The sequence below is a fragment of the Tachypleus tridentatus genome, chromosome 1 (assembly GCF_004210375.1).
Source record: "Tachypleus tridentatus isolate NWPU-2018 chromosome 1, ASM421037v1, whole genome shotgun sequence".
NCBI classification, from domain to species: domain Eukaryota; kingdom Metazoa; phylum Arthropoda; class Merostomata; order Xiphosura; family Limulidae; genus Tachypleus; species Tachypleus tridentatus.
Window position 1 is genome coordinate 113,673,465 of NC_134825.1, and position 16,784 is coordinate 113,690,248.

The window sequence follows — 16,784 nt, forward strand, 5'->3', positions numbered from 1 at the left end:
TGAATATTTTCTACTTGGTTAGCAAATCACTAATATTAACTTAATACCATCACACGCTTGTCTTAGTTTATTTTGCAAATATTGTGTGGTAATCCAATGTTATATCAAACATGATCACAAATACGTGAGTACATGTGCACTGTATCATTGTAACTTCAGTATTGTTAGCCAGACACAGCTGAAAGGTGAATATAATTGATATATATAATTGTGTAATGTTATGACAGTTATTTAGTCTAAACATTTGTTCTTGTTTTATAAACTTTCGTTATTCTACCAAGAAAAATACAATTTTTATGACAGTTACAAGATCAAATTGACTGAACCTATACAGAGATTTATTAGTCAAAATATCAGTTTTTCTCAAGAAACATTTGATAAAACTATCTGGACATAACAAGGATTTTGTGTTTGAAATGTGAATTTTTTCTGATACACAAGTATTTTTAATCTTAAAGTTAAAATTATTTTATATGTCAGAGAGGTAACATATGAAAGTAGAAAAACACATGGAGAAAACTTTGTAAGTCAATCAAAACTGGACATTTGATACCTTGTTGTTTTGTGTTCATAGACTGTCTTGATATTTCGTATGTAAAGTAAGAATCCATTAGAGACCTTTCACTGAAAATATGGAATTATTTAGATTACCACAGTCTGAGCTACAGAAATATAAAACTGCTGTCACTTTTAATACACACAGTTTGTAGTGTGGGTTGTTTTCACTGTACACCACACTACTGTGGTTCTTAAAATATTAAGTAAGTTTGAGCACTTTGTTTTTTTGCTGTAGTTTATTCTAAGTAACATTTTATTATTTTAAATCAGATACAGAATAATTCTGAGTTGTACTGAGTAAGTAAATACTGGGTATACACTGAACATGTTTTTTTAACAGTATAGATAGTTTGTTTCAAATGTGCTGTTGTTTTCATATACATGTATTCAGCTAGGTTATTAGTACTTCCAGAATGGGAGAGAGTGTATATCTATGTTACTATTGTAAGAATGTATTAGTAACATTCTATAACAGTTGATTATCCTTTTCTTTGAATGATTACACTGGTTTACAAAAAAATATTATTTCTCTGAGGCAAGAATGTGAATAGGTGTTTTTTACTAATTTGGGTGTGCTGAATTCAAATTTATAAACAGTTTTGCTCTATCACCTCTAGTTTTCTGGCTTTTAAATAGTCTCATTTTAGTATATACGTGCTTATTTCAACAGTTGCAGCAGCTTATTACAGATAAAACAGGATAGATAAAGAACATTGACGGAATAAATATACTTGGATGACACAAGGTACACAATTCATAGTACCGCAGACACTTAGAAGTGTGTTTTCTTAGATGATCTGGTGTGTTTTGCCTCCTCGATGTCATGCAAGAGCATCCAGCAGAAGTCTCCCATCATGCTGGGGTTCCACTTGCCTTGGTAGAATCTTTCTCTGTGCTCATCACTCACTGCTCCAAGGTTTGGAGGGAAGAAGTTGAGGTGGGAATGGAGAAAATGAATTTTGAGTGACATTCGGCATCCCATATCCTCATAAGTCTTTAGAAACTTCTCAATACAGGCTTGATAATTTGGTACGCGTGTGTTACCAAGGAAGCCACTACCGACTGACTTAAATGCTTCCCATGCTCTCAGTTCCTTTAAGGTAAGAAGCTCCTCAAAATCAGTATCCTTCAGCACTTCTCGGATTTGAGGTCCGACAAAGATGCCCTCTTTGAGCTTAGCAGCACTGAGACCTGGGAACACAGTAGACAAGTGTTGAAAGGCAGCACCATTTTTGTCCAGGGCCTTCACGAAATTCTTCATGTCAACCAGAGGATTCTCCTTGACGCTGTGTTCGCCAGGAACGAAAGTGCTTCTAGACCCCCCGTCTTTCTGCTTGTCATGCTGGGATACAGCTCAACTATCCCAGAGACAGAGAAAGCAACAGTACTTTGTGAAGGCCGCTTGCATACCCATAAGAAGACTATTGACCTTGAGGTCCCCACACCGACTCCACTGGTACTGGTTGTACTTAACAGCTTCTAAAAGAAGCTCCATATTGTCATGGGACTCCTTTAGATGGACAGAGTGTGCAGTGGGAATGCTGGGATATTTATTCCCGTTGTGCAGAAGCACAGCCTTGAGACTTCGCTTGGAAGAGTCTCAATACTCTGAAGGATTATGTGGCAAACCAAGGAAAGTGAACAAGCCAGGTACATTTGTGCAGTAACACAACTTGTTTTCCATGTCGAAAAATGAAGCAAGGTCTTTGTTCCGATTCCTGAAACTGGTGATCCTTACATCTTCCTGGACTAGGTTCCACTGTTTAAGCCGAGAAGCCAAGAGCTCTGACTGCTGTTTTGACAGATACAAATCACAAGCAAGGTCATTCAGGTCTTCTTGCATGATCCAGTGTGGCTCGTTGCCACTTGTTCCTGAATAAGAAGAGTAAATATCTTCGGAAGAGATTGACTTGGCAGAATCTTCCCTTGGAGGCATTTCTTCATCTGATGAGGAAAGAAGATCCTTATTTACTGGAGGTGTTGGGACAGGAAGATCATCTGAATGGGGAACGGGTCTCATAGCAGATGGAAGGTTGGGATATTTGATCGTTTTTCTAGAAGATGCATTGAAACCAGTTATATTTGTTAGACAAAAATAACAATCATCTGCATGGCTTCGTGGCTCTCTCTCCAAACCATCGGGACTGCAAAGTTGAAAGCCGCTTTCTTGCCATTAAACCAAGCAGTTAGTCCATTGTAGCAGGGTTTACAACAGATGTGTGAAGCCCAAGATTTGTCCTGATCACCAATTTTACAGTCAAAATAATGAAAGTAGGCAGTTCTGATGAGGGAAGTGATGGTTCGACGCTGTGCAACTGTCGTGAAGTCCCCACACGTAGCAGAAAGAATTGGCCTTGTTGAGGCATCCTCGGTGTTTTGACGAGCTTGAAGCCATTGGAGAATCTGAAAAAAAACAAAGTAAAATTAAATCATATGTAAGGCAATAATAATTATGTGCGTCGTTGGAAATTGTAATACAAATATATACCCAAAAGATTGTGTAACACAATTGTCGAGGGACACCAACCTCCTGCGCTGACTGCCAGTGCACTACTGGCTGTTGATTGAGACGTGTCGGCTACGCTTAACTGCCAAAATCCGTCTTTATATATAGCTATATATAATGTAATGCTATCACTTACATTTATTGCATAATAACTAAAAAAGAAGACATAAGTCACACAATATTAGAAATTAACCCTGAATGCATATACGCCTTTATGTACAGTATGCATATCTAAAAAACAAGAGGTGATGAGTAAAAACGGATTTCAAATCTGAATTCAGCACCCCCAAATTAGGTTAAAACAGCTATTTTTGTGCTTGCCTCAATTTCTTTGTAAACCAGTGTTATGTTTTAGTTTTGATACAGGACATTACAAAAAACAAAATTGTGTTCTGTGAAAAATGATAACATCTGGGTGAATCAGTGTTTGTATGTAGGTTAAAAGTGACAAGATATGGTGGTCTGGTCAGGGTGAATCAGTTTATTTAGTTGTGTGTCAGTACATGGAAGCTAGTGTAGCCAACACCTTTAAGTCAGGAAGTATTTTATATGTTGTCAAAATACCATTGTATTCACAGGCCAAGATGTGGCACATTTCTATTATCCATTAAATTTTTGCTTTTGTTGAAAACAAAGAAATGAAATGTTTTCTTGTTTTTAACAGATTTGTGTAATTTCAAAGTATTAGTTTTTCTTATGTTTGATAGCTTGTGAATTTCAAAATACTTTAATGTTTTGTTATTTACCACAAAGTTCACACTGAACTGTAAGAAACCAAACTATGTTATAAATTTGAAATTCTTTTCACCCATGAATGTGGTTATTTCTTTCATACAGATTATTGCTCTGCTACTAATTGTAAATGAAAACATTAACAGCTATGAACAGAGTTCCCCCTTATCTTCAAGTATCAGATAGGCAAAATGATACAACTGTTTATATTTTGTTATATTTAAAAACTGAACAATTTGTGTATACATTAAACAAAATAGTCTCCATTCTTATCAATGGTGGTTTTCCATCTTACAGTCATGTTATTAATGCCCTGATTAAAGAAATCACTTGGTTTTTAAACAAAAAACATGTCCTCTTTCACCTTTGTACACATTTTATCCTTAAGATGGTCGTCTGAGGATGTCATATACAGAGAATATGGTAGGTGGTGGTGGACTTCGCAGTCCAACTCCATGATCTTCTATTGCATCAGACGTGTTTCTGAAGAAGGACTTCATTTAAACATTCCAGTTGTGGAAGTCCTGTTGATGGAGTCCAGTTTATGTTGTCAAAGTCTGAGCCATTGTTTTTGGCATTTAATGTTGGAATAGCCAATCTTTCATAAGTGGTGACATTTCTGTCCAAAACTGGTTCATTCACACATTGGAGAGTTTGCTGGACACCCAATCACCTTATGGTGTTTTCACATATTTATTAGATGTTTGTATAGTTTCATGAGAGAGATGCAATTTGAAGGCCATTTCGCGAGTGTGTTGACTGAGGTTAGACTGAACAAGTGTCTTCAGAACACCAATTCCAACTTATCAGCCCTGCCATCAAAGTTCCATAAACTTATTTAATATTCTTTGTGCCTACAGAAGTGTTGTGTTTCTCTTCTTATATTCAAACAGCATTACATGTCAAACATGTATTTCATGTGCCCTCACAAACAGACCAGTGTATTAAATAAATATTATATGGGCTACACTGATGTGATGTCTATGCAGTTTGTTTAGCTTTTATAAATGTACATTTTTTGGGTGGGGAAGTTAATGAAAGTGTTCCTAAATGGAACATTTATATATTAGGTTAAGAAATTAGTTTGAGGACTGGGTCTTATCAATTATCTTTAATATGACGGTCAAACATTTTTTAACTGTTTTATAATTTTCACATGACTTTGATCCATCTTGAGACAGAGTTAAGTTAATGTGAATACAAAATGAAACACAGTATAGCTGTTACTTTTCATTTAGTAAACAGATTTTAGCACAAAGCTACACCAACCAACCAGTTCATGTATATGTAAACGTGGGTCTTGCAAGATATCACATCATTAATTTTTGTTTTAATGCTGTTCAAATATGACTTATAATCATTGGGCTGTTTGTTTTTTTAAATTCCGAGTCCAAATTGTTACAATATGAAGTTAGATGTAGAGAACCACGTGCAACAGTTGTATACTGTTTGTTACAGGAACAAAGTGTTATCCAGACAGTTTGAAATTTCCAACCCTAACACTGTATGGTAAGTTGGATCTTTACTTAACACACAGTTATTATAATGTTTATCTTCATTGTAACTAGGACTTAACATTTTAACACTGGTGTTATAAAAGATTGGTAAGTTTACCCTAAGATCTCAATTAATGAGAATTTAAATACATGTACTGTGTATTTGTATCAATAAAACATTTGTTACAAGATTCTTATATAAATACAAAACTTTAATACGTATTCTACTGAAGTAAACTATTACTTATACTATTGAGTACAATGGATTTTTTCACCTGTATAATCCAACTTGTAAGATCAAAGTTTCAATAATCATTGGTATGTTTTGTTCTACAAATGTGCCATTTGGAACTTACTGATTCTAGCATCATGTTCAGGAATTCTTAGTTGATCAAACTGAAAAAACAAAGTATTCATAACTTATGGAAGACATCACTACAGCTCTCTTGTTAAAAACAATACCATTGAGACTCAGATTCCAACTTTGTTATTTCCAGTCAGGTAAATCCAATTTAACAAACTGAATTATATTGTATATTTTTAGTAAAGCCACCTTAGGCTATCTGCTGAGTCCACTGACACATTTCAAATGCTTACAAATCTTAGGATATAAAAGGATCCACAATCTACTGTGAAAATAATAACTTTTCAAAGACTTCTAATAAATACTGTTGAACTATGAATAGATCAACATGTCTCTTACATGTATAAAACATGTTCAGTGTTCATCTACATAACATTAACATATAATGCAGACTTATTGACACAGAAATGTAGTGAGGTACTAAAACATTTAAATATATTATGTTCACAATTATATACATCACGTTGTGTCTCTCATAAACATAATATAATTACCTGTACTACAATGTAACACTGATTAAGTCACTACTTTGTTCAAAATATTCCTCTTGTAACAAAGTTAATGTAATAGTTTCACATAATAGAGAGGATAAAGGGTGTTCTACCCATGTAGATGAAATATGTTTTTATACAATCACTAACGTAATTATAACAGAAAAATGTTCCAGGTTTAAATAGTCTATATTTACTGTGTAGTTCATTACCTAGTCACTAAAACTTTCACTCACACTGAAGTCAAAGTAGTTGTTCAAAACCTTGTAAAATCAGTGATTCTAAACCTCAGTTTCATAACAATGTAACAGTGTGTTGCATTGTTTTATATTTAAGATCAGAACTAGATTCTGGTCCTGTGTTGGTAAATGAAACATGTACTCTGGAGTTATTGATATAGTATTACAGTACTGAATGCTGTGTGTGACTAGAGTTCGGTGGATACAAACAGATTGAGAACCACCAGTTTACTACAATATTCATGGTATACAACTTCTAAACAAAATGGCAGTCTTACTGTTTCAAAGAACTTAGTAAAAATGAAGTATATCCATTATTATGGTCAGAGTTTGAACTGTCAACAAACATTATGGTACTTGTATATGTACGAAGTAAAACAAAGTACATTATCACGGTTGATGTTCAGAATTTTAACAGTATAAACTTCTGGTACATATATCAATCAATGAGCTATTAATATTAAGACAAGACTGCCTGCATCTTTTAAACTAGATTATGTTAGTGTCTGTGTTATTCTAACAAACAAAGTAACCAGGACCACACCTTCTGTAGATGTGTGTGTAAGATGCACAATGAAGCCAAAACAAACTTTCGTTCTTAAACTTAAAACCTGGAAATTGTATAAATATCCCAGATATCTTTCATGGTAAAACTTTAATGTTACGCCTTTAACAAAATGTCCCTATTAACATACAAGTTTTGGATACAACTGGTCAGTTTAGGCCATGTGCTTCTCCCACACACACTGTTATCAATAACCCTTTATCTACTGGTAATATTGAGTTGACTTTCACAATCAGAAATGCATGGTTCAACCATTTTCTCATAGTTATGACCAATGAAAGTGAATATATTACATGGAGCAAACCAACGAATAATACATGAAGAGACTTTACGTGAGTTAATCTAACAGTTTGATTATAGGGATAGAAAGAAAAGCTATGACCTATTGATCAAAGATAGTCAAAGTTTCTCAAATGAATACCCCAGTCTCAGTCACTTGTTTTGATGTGTTCATTTTATTAATTTATATTCTGAACAGCTTTAAATTGTACTTGTTTCTTACCCTCACCTATTTCATCCACGTTAAATAAAGCTGTATAATAATGGAACATGTAAATATTGAATGTTTTGTTTCACAAGTGGTTTTACTGTTTTCTGTATTGTGAAGCTACTGCAAAAGATAGAACACAGCTCAAGAGAAATGAGATTCTAAACTTATGAAAAACTTGGTTATAAATGTGAGATAGTTTCCCTTTCTAAACTACCGACAAACAATGGATGTGAAGATATAGCCATTAAATATGCCTAATTACAAAACATATTTCTGTAAATGTCGGTGTATAAAACCATTTGTCCTGACTCAACTACAACCACCTTAGTAACCTGATTGGTCAATTTAACATTAACGTACTACCCAATGGAACATGTTCAAATTGTGAAACTAAACAAATTCTCCCAAACAATAGTCTTGAATAACACTCACACAAAGAGCCATAATTTAAACTTAAGTGAAGTGAAACTAAATGAACATGGTGAAACTACATTAACTAAACTGCACAAGCTGGATGTTTCTATTAGACAGATTTCAGTGTCCTTTCATATGTTTGTACCCTAAATAACCAACTTTCTACATTTAAAAGTTGAAACATTTTCTGAAGACTTACAAGACATACCAGTTTCTGTATTATTAAAACATTTTCCAAATAATTGTTTTTTACCCATCATTTTAGTACCACCAGCAAAATTAAACATTGTAGAACATAACATACAAAGAACTTATACAAGAAAGTTAAGAAAAATATTAATTTATATGTCAATCACAGGACATCTATAACTAGTGGCACAATGGTATATCTTCAAACTTACAATGCTATAAACCAGGTTGTGATATGATTGGTGGGCAGAGAATGGATAGCCCATTGTGTAGCTATCTGTTTAATTACACACAAACATAACTCATTCCAGGGATCATTAGGCCTAGCTGGAGTGTGACGTAATTATGGTATAGATATTTTTTATACCATCAGATATATGCACAACTCTTTTGATGTGAATAAAAACAAGTAAATTATAATAAACAACAAAATGGACAACTGTTGGACCTAATAGTTTCTTTCAGCCAATCAGAATAATGCCCATCAGACACAACCTTTTCTTTTAAGTGTTTCCCAAGCAACCCCTAACAATATATTTCAGTAACTTCCTGGCTTTCAACAGACCTTTTTAAAAACATTTATCCACTGGCTATCTTCCAATTATCACAAATTATCCATACATATATAAGATTTTTAAACAGAAATATAGTAACAGACTCAATAAACCTTCATTAAACTCTCATTGGGTTCTTCTAAAACCCTTAAAGATCTACCAGTTTTTTCCTGTCTTCTCACTGTTAACATAGAAACCCTTTATTTCTAAATTTACGTTAAGAGTTTTACACAGTCTCTTTAAGCCTAAGACATTCTTTTACCAGTGATTTTCGTATTCCTATTAAAAATGTAATATTTCTGTGCAGCTGATATTGTCATTGATTTGAATGTAAACAAACTTCACAGGCCTAACTTCATAAATTAAAAACTAGATCATCTCTGATAACTAAATGCCCTCATATTGTTTGTAACACTGTTTTTATTACTTCTTCTGGAAATCATATTAACTCATTCAACAACCATATTTCTATCTCTAATTACACTTCTTCATTTCTCTAATTCTATGGATTACAACTTCATCAAAAACTAATCACATTCAACGGATTCACTTACGTGTAAAGAAACTTACCAATTAATTATCTAATTCAAAATAACCTGTTCTACATTTGTTTGTATGTTTAAACACCACCATAATAAAATATACTTCAACTTTCATTTAAATTCTCCACAGTAGTTTCATTCAGTTTAATAAGATCCTTCAAAGGTTTAACCATAAACTACATGTATAACACTGGTCAGAACTCATCACTGGCTTAACCCAAAACTGTATAACACTGGTCACAACTCATCACTGGCTTAACCCTAAATTACATGTATACCACTAGTCACAACTCATCACTGGCTTAACCCTAAACTACATGAATACCACTAGTCACAACTCATCACTGGCTGAACCCAAAACTACATGTATAACACTGGTCACAAATCATCACTGGCTGAACCCTAAACTATATATATAACTCTAGTCACAACTCATCCCTCCAATCACTGGCTTTACCTTGAAATGGATAACACTGGTCACAACTCATCACTGGCTGAATCCTAAACTGTATAACATTGGTCACACCTCATCACTCGCTGAACCCTAAACTTTGTAATACTGATCACAAGTCATCACTGGCTGAACCCTAAACTACATCTATCACACTGGTCACAACTCATCACTGGCTTAACCCTAAACTATATAACACTGGTCACAACTCATCCATCCCATCACTGGCTTAACCCTAAACTGAACAACACTGGTCACAACTCATCACTGGCTGAACCCTAAACAACATGTATAACACTTGTCACAACTCATCACTGGCTTAACCCAAAACTACATGTATAACACAAGTCACAACTCATCACTGGCTAAACCCTAATCTATATAACACTAGTCACAACTCATCCTTCCCATCACTGGCTTAAGCCTAAACTGAATAACACTGGTCTGGCTCCTCACAAACCCTAAAGTGTATAACACTGGTCACAGCTCATCCCTGGCTGGACCTAAAACAGCATGTATAACACTGGTCACAACTCATCCTTCCCATCACTGACTTAACCCTAAACTGAATAACACTGGTCACAACTCATCACTAGCTGAATCCTACACTACATATATAACTCTAGTCACAACTCATCCCTCCAATCACTGCCTTAACCCTAAATTACATGTATACCACTAGTCACAACTCATCACTGGCTGAACCCTAAACTGTATAACATTGGTCATCACTGGCTGAACCCTAAACTGTATAACACTGGTCGCAACTCATCACTGGCATAACCCTGACCTGTATAACACTGGTTACAACTCATCACTGGCTTAACCCTAAACTACATGTATAACACAGGTCACAACTCATCACTGGCTTAACCCTAAATTACATGTATAACACAGGTCACAACTCATCACTGGCTTAACCCTAAACTCTATAACACTGGTCACAACTCATCCCTGGCTAAACCCTAAACAACATGTATAACACTGGTCACAACTCATGACTGGCATAACCCTAAAGTGTATAACACTGGTCACAACTCATCCCTGGCTGAACCCAAAACAACATATATAACACTGGTCATAACTCATCTCTGGCTGAACCCTAAACTACATATATAACTCTAGTTACAACTCATCCCTCCAATCACTGGCTTAACCTTGAAATGGATAACACTGGTCACAACTCATCACTGGCTCAACCCTAAGCTGTATAACACTGGTCACAACTCATCACTCTCTGAACCCTAAACTTTGTAATATTGATCACAAGTCATCACTGGCTGAACCCTAAACTACATGTATCACACTGGTCACAACTCATCACTGGCTAAACCCTAAGCTGTATAACACTGGTCACAACTCATCACTCTCTGAACCCTAAACTTTGTAATATTGATCACAAGTCATCACTGGCTGAACCCTAAGCTGTATAACACTGGTCACAAGTCATCACTGGCTGAACCCTAAACTACATGTGTCACACTGGTCACAACTCATCCCTCCCATCACTGGCTTAACCCAAAACTACATGTATAACACTAGTCACATCGCATCACTGACTAAACCCTAATCTATATAACACTAGTCACAACTCATCCTTCCCATCACTGGCTTAACCCTAAACTGAATAACACTGGTCACAACTCCTCACTGGCATAACCCTAAACAACATGTATAACACTGGTCACAACTCATCCATCCCATTACTGGCTCAACCCTAAACTCTATAACACTAGTCACAACTCATCACTGGCTTCACCCAAAACTACATGTATAACACTGGTCACAACTCATCACTGGCTTAACCATAAACTACATGTATAACACTGGTTACAACTATTCACTGGCTAAACCCTAATCTATATAACACTAGTCACAACTCATCACTGGCTGAATTCTAAACTATATAACACTGGTCACAACTCATCCTTCCCATCACTGTCTTAACCCTAAACTGAACAACACTGGTCACAACTCATCACTGACATAACCCTAAACAACATGTATAACACTGGTCACAACTCATCCCTGGCTGAACCCTAAACAACATGTATAACACTGTTCACAACTCATCACTGGCTTAACCCTAAACTACATGTATAACACAGGTTACAACTCATCACTGGCTTAACCCTAAACTCTATAACACTGTTCACAACTCATCCCTGGCTAAACCCTAAACAACATGTATAACACTGGTCACAACTCATGACTGGCATAACCCTAAAGTGTATAACACTGGTCACAACTCATCACTGGCTGAACCCTGAACTACATGTATAACACTGGTCACAACTCATCATTAGCTTAACCCTAAACTACATGTATAACACTGATCACAACTCATCCTTCCCATCACTGCCTTAACCCTGAACTGTATAACATTGGTCATCACTGGCTCAACCCTGAACTGTATAACACTGGTCACAACTCATCACTGGCTTAACCCTGAAATGTATAACACAGGTCACAACTTATCACTAGCTGAACCCTAAACTACATGTATAACACTGGTCACAACTCATCACTGGCTGAACCCTAAACTGTATAACATTGGTCATCACTAGCTGAACCCTGAACTGTATAACATTGGTCATCACTGGCTCAACCCTGAACTGTATAACATTGGTCATCACTGGCTCAACCCTGAAATGTATAACACAGGTCACAACTTATTACTGGCTGAACCCTAAACTACAAGTATAAAACTAGTCACAACTCCTCACTGGCTTAACCCAAAACTGTATAACACTGGTCACAACTCATCACTGAAGCAACCCTAAACCTGCTATAACACTGGTCACAGCTCATCACTGGCTTAACCCTAAACGCTATAACACTGGTCACAACTCATCACTGACAACCCCAAAAACTGCATAACACTGGTCACAACTCATCACTGGCTTAATCCCAAATTACAAGTATAAAACTAGTAACAACTCATCACTGGCAACCCTAAACTACAAGGTATAAAACTAGTCACATCTCATCACTGGCAACCCTAAACTACAAAGTATAAAACTGGTCACATCTCATCACTGGCTTAAGCCTAAACTACATCTATAACGCACTGGTCTGGCTCATCACTGGCGCAACCCTGAATTGTATAACACTGGTCACAACTTGTCACTGGCTGGACCCTAAACTACAGGTGTAAAACTGGTCACATCTCATCACTGGCTTAACCCTAATCTATATCACACTAGTCACAACTTATCACTGGCTGAACCCTAAACTACATGTATAACACTGGTAACATGTCATCACTAGCTGAACCCTAAGCAGTATAACACTGGTCACAACTCATCCCTAACTTAACCCTAAACTACATGTATAACACTGGTCACAAGTCATCACTAGCTGAACCCTAAGCAGTATAACACTGGTCACAACTCATCACTGGCTGAACCCTAAACTTCGTAATACTGATCACAAGTCATCACTGGCTCAACCCTAAACTGTATAACACTGGTCACAACTCATCACTGCCTTAACCCGAAATGCATAATACTGGTCACAACTCATCACTGACTTTACCCTAAACTGAACAACACTGGTCACAACTCAACACTGGCATAACCCTAAAGTGTATAACACTGGTCACAACTCATCCCTGGCTGAACCCTAAACAACATGAATAACACTGGTCACAACTCATGCTTCCCATCACTGGCTTAACCCTAAACTGAATAACACTGGTCACAACTCATCACTGGCTTAACCCAAAAGTACATGTATAACACTGGTCACAACTCATCACTGGCTAAACCCTAATCTATATAACTAGTCACAACTCATCCCTGGCTTAACCCTAAACTGTATAACACTGGTCACAACTCCTCACTGGCATAACCCTAAAGTGTATAACACTGGTCACAACTCATCCCTGGCTAAACCCTAAACAACATGTATAACACTTGTCACAACTCATGACTGGCATAACCCTAAAGTGTATAACACTGGTCACAACTCATCACTGGCTGAACCCTCAGCTGTATAACACTGGTCACAACTCATCACTGGCTGAAGCCTAAACTTTGTAATACTGGTCACAACTCATCACTGGCTGAACCCTAAACTTTGTAATACTGGTCACAACTCATCACTGGCTTAACCCTAAATTACATGTATACCACTAGTCACAACTCATCACTGGCTTAACCCTAAACTGAAAAACATTGGTCATCACTGGCTGAACCCTGAACTGTATAACACTGGTCATCAGTAGCTGAATCCTGAACTGTATAACACTGGTCGACCTCATCACTGGCTTAACCCAAAACTGTATAACACTTGTCACAACTCATCACTGGCTTAACCCTAAACGCTATAACACTGGTCACAACTCATCCCTCACATCACTGGCTTAACCCTAAACTACAAGTATAAAACTAATAACAACTCATCACTGGCTTAACCCTTATCTATATAACACTAGTCACAACTTATCACTGGCTGAACCCTAAAATACATGTACAACACTGGTCACAACTCATCACTGGCTTAACCCAAAACTGTATAATACTGGTCACACCTCATCACTGGCTGAACCCTAAACTTTGTAATACTGGTCACAACACATCACTGGCTGAACCCTGAAATGTTTAACACTGGTCAAAACTCATCACTGGCTTAACCCAAAATTCCATAATACTGGTCACAACTCATCACTGGCTTAACCCAAAACTTTATAACACTTGTCACAACTCATCACTGTCTTAACCCTAAACTGTATAACACTGATCAAAACTCATCACTGGCTTAACCCTAAACTACATGTATAACACTGGTCACAACTCATCACTGGCTGAACCCTAGGCTACAAGGTATAAAACTAGTCACAACTCATCACTGACTTAACCCAAAACTGCATAACACTGGTCACAACTCATCACTGGCTTAACCCTAAACTCTATAACACTGGTCACAACTCATCACTGACTTAACCCAAAACTGCATAACACTGGTCACAACTCATCACTGCCTTAACCCTAAACTTTGTAATACTGGTCACAACTCATCACTGGCTGAACCCTGAACTGTATAACACTGGTCGCAACTTATCACTGACTTAACCCTAAAGTGTATAACACTGGTCACAACTTATCACTGGCATAACCCTAAAGTGTATAACACTGGTCACAACTTATCACTGGCATAATCCTAAAGTGTATAACATTGGTCACAACTCATCACTGGCATAACCCTGAACTGTATAACACTGGTCGCAACTCATCACTGGCTTAATCCTAATCTATATAACACTAGTCACAACTCATCACTAGCTAAACCCTAAACTACATAACACTGGTCATAACTCATCCCTCTCATCACTGGCTTAACCCAAAACTGTATAACACTGGTCACAACTCATCACTGGCTTAACCCTAAACGCTATAACACTGGTCACAACTCATCACTGACTTAACCCAAAACTGCATAACACTGGTCACAACTCATCACTGACTTAACCCAAAACTGCATAACACTGGTCACAACTCATCACTGACTTAACCGTAATCTCTATAACACTAGTCACAACTTCTCACTGGCATAACCCTAAAGTGTATAACACTGGTCACAACTTATCACTGGCATAACCCTAAAGTGTATAACACTGGTCACAACTCATCACTGGCATAACCCTGAACTGTATAACACTGGTCGCAACTCATCACTGGCATAACCCTGAACTGTATAACACAGGTCACCACTTATCACTGGCTGAACCCTAAACTACATGTATAACACTGGTCGTAGCTCATCCCTCTCGTCACTGGCAACTGACCCAAGGCTGTATAACACTGGTCACAACTCATCACTGACTTAACCCAAAACTGCATAACACTGGTCACAACTCATCACTGACTTAACCCTAAACTACATGTATAACACTGGTCACAACTCATCACTGGCTTAACCCTAAACGCTATAACACTGGTCACAACTCATCAATGACTTAACCCAAAACTGCATAACACTTGTCACAACTCATCACTGGCTTAACCCTAATCTATATAACACTAGTCACAACTTATCACTGGCTTAACCCAAAACTACATGTATAACACTGGTCACAACTCATCACTGGATAAACACTAATCTATATAACACTAGTCACAACTCATCACTGGCTGAACCCTACACTACATATATAACTCTAGTCACAACTCATCCCTGTCTGAACACTAAACAACATGTATAACACTGGTCACTACTCATCACTGGCATAACCCTAAAGTGTATAACACTGGTCACAACTCCTCACTGGCATAACCCTAAAGTGTATAACACTGGTCACAAGTCAACACTCGCTGAACCCTCAGCTGTATAACACTGGTCACAACTCATCACTGGCTGAACCCTAAACTACATGTATCACACTAGTCACAACTTATCACTGGCTTAACCCAAAACTGCAAAATACTGGTCACAACTCATCCCTCCCATCACTGGCTTAACACAAAACTGCATAATACTGGTCACACCTCATCACTGGCTTAACCCTAAACTTTGTAATAAGGGTCACAACTCATCACTGACTTAACCCTAAACTCTATAACACTGGTCACAACTCATCACTGACTTAACCCAAAACTGCATAACATTGGTCACAACTCATCACTGCCTTAACCCTAAACTCTATAACACTGGTCACAACTCATCACTGGCTGAACCCTAAACTTTGTAATACTGGTCACAACTAATCACTGGCTTAACCCTAAGGCTACATGTATAACACTGGTCACAACTCATCCTTCCCATCACTGGCTCAACCCTAAGCTGAACAACACTGGTCACAACTCATCCCTCCAATCACTGGCTTAACCCTAAATTACATGTATACCACTAGTCACAACTCCTCACTGGCTGAACCCTAAACTTTGTGTACTGGTCTGGCTCATCACTGGCTGAACCCTAAACTTTGTAACACTGGTCACAACTCATCACTGGCTTAACACTGAACTGTATAACACTAATCGCAACTTATCACTGGCTGAACCCTAAACTACAAGTATAAAACTAGTCACAACTCATCACTGGCTTAACCCTAATCTACATAACACTAGTCACAACTCATCACTGGCTAAACCCTAAACTATATAACACTGGTCATAACTCATCCCTCTCATCACTGGCTTAACCCAAAACTGTATAACACTGGTCACAACTCATCACTGACTTAACACAAA

General features: G+C 37.1%; 1 long non-coding RNA gene across 1 annotated transcript in view; it reads right to left on the reverse strand.

Moving 5' to 3' along the window:
- Positions 1–5,489: 5,489 nt before the first annotated feature.
- Positions 5,490–16,784, reverse strand: part of LOC143258589 (uncharacterized) — a 49,385-nt gene continuing 38,090 nt past the window's right edge. Inside the window, exon 3 of the long non-coding RNA XR_013032401.1 lies at positions 5,490–5,688. This is a non-coding gene — a long non-coding RNA (uncharacterized LOC143258589). The remainder of the gene's footprint in view (positions 5,689–16,784) is intronic.